Source organism: Cryptomeria japonica, chromosome 3 (genome assembly GCF_030272615.1).
Source record: "Cryptomeria japonica chromosome 3, Sugi_1.0, whole genome shotgun sequence".
Classification (NCBI taxonomy): Eukaryota; Viridiplantae; Streptophyta; class Pinopsida; order Cupressales; family Cupressaceae; genus Cryptomeria; species Cryptomeria japonica.
This window is the reverse complement of record NC_081407.1, coordinates 883,589,876-883,595,240: the sequence shown is the minus strand read 5'-3', so window position 1 is coordinate 883,595,240 and position 5,365 is coordinate 883,589,876.

The following is a 5,365-nucleotide window of genomic DNA, read 5'->3' as shown; positions in this document are numbered from 1 at the left end:
ACCTTTTTGTCATAGTTACCAATCTCATTTTTTGTGAAATCGCAGCAACCCTAATGGTAATAAATGTTACACTCTTGAAACTACAAAAGCCTTGATGGTCATTTTTGTTTCATGTCACGGTATTGTAGAAGGCATGATGGCAAAATAGAGATAACAATAAAATAGTGAAAAACTTGCCTTCCTTCACAAAGTGATAAAAACACCAAAAAAGACACCATATTGGCAAGACTTGGTTGATCTCCAACACATTTGCAAGTCATCCCTTCTGCAACTCATCTCCTCTTGCTTACTTAACTAGATCGACTCTGCATCTATGTATGTTGACATCAATGACAAATCAATGCCAACAATATCCCCCTTTGTCATTGATGTCAACCTCACATTCCATGCTTTCCTTCTCCCCCTTTGATAGAAATGGCAAAGGGCAGGAGAACTGCACTTTGCCTTTGAAGTAAACACAGGTTCAAGGATGTATGGTCTCAAATTATAAACTCCCCTTGAACCACAGACATCTAAATCCACTTATGTGTTGAAAGAGGGAGGGAAAACTCCCAACTTTAGTCTCAGATATTCAAAAGTGTCCTTAGGCAGAGGTTTTGTAAATATATTAGTCACTTTCTCACTAGTGCTTACATATTCAGCTTTGACTTCTTTTTTTTGCTACTTTCTCCCTCAAGAAATGATACTTAATAGCTATGTGTTTTTTTTTGAGTGCATGATAGGATTTTTAGAGATATTTATTGCACTTGAGTTGTCACACATAATAGGAATGAGGTCTGAGTATTCTACCTAGATATCCTTGAGTGTGTGCTTCATCTAAAGAAATTTTGAACAACATGTAGCAACGGATATGTACTTGGCCTCGACGGTGGATAAAGAAATAGATTCTTGTTTCTTGTTGTGCCATGAGACTAATCCATCACCAAGGAAGAGAGATCCACCACTAGTGCTCTTCTTGTCATCCACACAACCTGCCCAATCTGCATCTATGTAGGCTTGCAAAGTAAAGTCACCATTCTTTGGATAGCACAAACTATAATCAAGTTTACCTTACAGATATTTGAAGATTCTTCTAATAGCATTCACATGAGATTGCTTTGGGGCATCTTGAAATCTAGCCACCATACACACTACTTGTACTATATCAGACCTGGAGCCAATTAGATACAAAAGAATCCCAACCATATATTTATAAAAGGTTTGATCAACATTAGGTGACTCATCCTTTTTACTCAACTGGCATCTAGTCACCATGGGTTTACTAAATGACTTGCAATCTTCCATTTGAAACTTCTTCAACATGTCCTTAGCATACTTAGTTTGGGAGATAAATATGCCTTTGTTCAACTACGATATTTCCAGTCTAAGAAAGTGAGGCAACTCTCCTAACAATGACATTTCAAACTCTGATTGCATTTGATCAGAAAATTCTTTACACAAGAAATCTGTATTTCTAGCAAAGATAATGTCATCTACATACACAACAACTATGATAATAAGATTACCATTTGTTTTGATATATAAGTTGCTATCAACACATCCCTATTTGAAACCTTGCTAATGTAGATACTTATCTAGTCTTGAGTACCATGCTCTGGGAGCTTGCTTCAAGCCATACAATGCTTTCCTTAAATTGCATACAAAGCATTCATTCTGATGCAACTGAAGTCCTTTAGGTTGCTCAATGTAAACTTATTCTTCAAGGTAGCCATTTAAAAATGAAGATTTTACATCCATTTGATATATTTTATAATCTTTGTATGCTGAAAATGCCAAGAACATTGTAATTTCCTCAAGTTTCACAACAAGGGCACATATTTCTTCAAATTCTATACCTTCTACTTGTGCATATCCCTAGCATACTAATCTATCTTTATTTCTAACTACTTTGCCATCCTCATTTACCTTGTTCCTGTGGATGCACTTTGTTCCTATGACATTCTTATCAACTGGCCTTGGTACTAAATCCCATGTTTGGTTCTTCTCTATCTATTGTAAATCTTCTTCCATTGCCTTGATCCATTTCTCACTCTTGTTGGCTTCATTGTAGTTCTTTGGTTCCATTTCAATTAGAAGATAAAAATTGACTTGCTCATTGTTCCTTGTATGTCTTCTCTTTGTTTGTACACCTTTATTTTTGTTGCCAATAATTTGATCTTCAAGATGAATCTTTTGTACATATCTGTTTGGGGGCTTTCTAGTAAAATCTTCTTCACTTTTAGATTGCTCTTTATCTTCATAATATGGTTCCTCAATCTGATTTACCACATTTTTCTTTCCTTTTTGCAAGTCTTCATCAATTCTTACATTTACATTTTCAAAAAATTTCTTGAGGCATTTGTTGAAACATTTGTAACCATTGTTATTAGTTGAGTACCCAAAAATATACCTTCATCACATCTTGCATCAAAGATTCCTAGTTCATCCTCATCTCTTCTAATAAAACATTTGCTTCCAAAAAAATTAAAGTACTTGATAGAGGGTTTCTTGTCATACCACAACTCATATGGTGTCATTTTTCTATTCACTCTTAGTTGTACCATATTAAGTGTGTAGACTATTGTATGGATAACTTCTTTCTAATAGACATCAGACATGTTTGATTCATTTAGCATTGTCCTTGCCATTTCTTTAACTGGACCCTATTCTTTTTTTCTACAACACCATTTTGTTGTGGTATTCTAGCCACATAATATTGTCTTTCAATTCCATGTAGCTCAAAATAATCTTCAAATTCATTTGATGTAAAATCACCTCCTCGGTCTGACCTTAAGCATTTCAGCTTGTATCCACTCTCTTTTTCAAACATTTAAAATTTTTTTTTGAATCTTTCAAAGGCTTGTGACTTGTCTTGTAGGAAAGTTACCCAGGTCATTCTTGAGTAATCATCAATGAGTAGCATGAAATACTTTTCACCATTTAGATCTCTTGTCCTAGTAGGACCACATAAATCAGTATGCACTAGTTCTAATGGCCTTGTGGTTGAATATTCCTTGGTCTTAAAACTCACCTTGGTTTGCTTTCCTTTCTTACACTCAACACACATGGTGTTTTTTGGTTTTGTAATCTTAGGTGTGTGTCTCACATACCCCTTAGAGCTTGTTGGTATTTTGGTTATGTTGATATGGTTTTGTCATTGATATCAACACCTTTAACACTTATCAACTTTGGCACTTTGGAGGATTGGCAATCTTCACTGGCAAGCAAGTGACTTTATGCACAATCACCGGTATCTAGTACATCGACATGATATATTGTTCACAGGCACTTGGAATGACATGGAAAACACTTGGTTATGTCGAAGACATCGTTTGGACACTTTGTCTTAGATATTTGTTCATTGGATTATTCATGTTTGCATATTTGATGTTATCGACAAATAGGTCTAGAATAAGCATCGATAGGCTTATCTATTCCAGATCATCACGACACACTTTGGAGATGATTTTGTTGTTATTGTAAATGCATTAAGCCGACATGTTGAATCAGATATTACATCGGTTATTGATTTACTTGTAATTATTTTATTATAATATCTTTTAGAGCTGACCTACTAAAATTGGTCTTAGGTTATGGTATATATGTAAGATCTTATTTGTAAGATCGATAGGTGATTGGGAAAAGGAATTGTCAGAAGGTATATGCGAGATTAAGTAGAGCTATACACACAAACATCATTTGAAGGTGAAGCAAGGTTTTTGTGAAGGAAATCAAAACTACACTGGTACTGAATCCAACATACAAAGATGCTATTTTGAGCAGTACATCTTTATTGGATTTAACCATCCAATTGTAGTCAGTGTGACTCCTATTTGTGTTTGAGAAATGAGCTCTAGGCGCTTGGCCTTTCTGCATGTGCAAACCCCATTTGTATACACATACTATCTGCAGTAGTATCATCTGATTGTGGGTAAGGTTTCCCATTGTGGTTTTTCCCCTTACAGGGTTTCCATGTACAAATATTGGTGTTATGTGTTGTGGATATTATTGTCTTTCTGTTTCATGCATTAATCTTTACCAGTACTGTAATTAACTAATAAACTATCTACCAACATAAAGTTTGGTTTACTGGTATTAAGAATTAAGGTTGGTTAAGTTGTTTTTGGTTTGAATTTATTAGACAACTGATTCACCCCCCTCTTAGTTGTCTTCGGGACCTAACAGAGCTCACTTTAACAAGATTGTCAAAATTTCTATGGCCTAATTTTCTATGCCATTACTAGCTCTCATCTACTTTCCCCATCATACATTATAACTCATATAATTCCCTCAGGTTATACACATTACCATCAGTCCTCCTACCTTCAACAATTAGTTTCCCATTGCTTTCTTTCCTTATTTCACATCCATTGGAGTCAAATGTAAATTTGTAGCCTTTGTCACACATTTGGCTGACACTAAGTAAGTTGTGTTTTAATCCTTCAAGATAATATACATTGTGTGCTTTCAATTCACCATCAATACTGAATGTCCCTCTTCCTTTTATATTGATGGAAGAATTATCACCAAAGCTAACTGAGCCTCCATTCCAATCCTCAAATTAAATAAAATTTTTCTTGTCTCCTATCATGTGGTTGGAGCACCCACTATCAACAATCCAAAGGTTCTTTCTTTCTGCATGTAATGTTGTTTGAACAATCAAACTTGATTCATTTTTGCCTTTTTCCTTTTCTACCCACACTTGCTTGGTTTCTTTTCTTTTCTCTACTGCAACATTATGATCAGATGTGGTTTTTGGTTCCACAACTGATGTCTTTGTATGTTTAGTAGCCCTTGACTTGTAGTGCTGAGCTATATGACCATAGGTTTGACAGTAGCAACATTTTTAAATTTTTTATTAAATGACGAATTAGAAGGTTTTCCATATGACTGAATTGTTTTTCTTCTACATTCATAACTTTTATGGCCAAATTCATTATGATGAAAGCATATAACATTAAAATCTCTTATAATAGCAAAAGGATTCTTGTTTTCATAGCTAGAAGCAAATCTATGCATGAGTCTACAATCTAAAATTTTATGTCCATATGCATTACACTTATAACAATAACCATAAAATTGAGGAGCATACCAGTTATTGTTGAAGGAATAGCTCCACATTTCTCTCCTTGGAGCAACATATCTTGGTATTTTGTAGCTCTTCCTTGTGTCCTTAACTTTGGTGAAGCCATCATCAACCAACTCGGCCTTCCCTTTTGGATCAACATGATTGTTTCTTGTACCAGCAACAAGAACCTCCTTCTCTAAAGTAGTAACACATGTGTCTTCATGCCCTTAGTGGCAACATTTAAGTCTATTTTCCTTTTTGAAGCATCACAAACTGTGAAGCTTTTCCCATCACCATTCTCAAATGAAGAGACAAAGA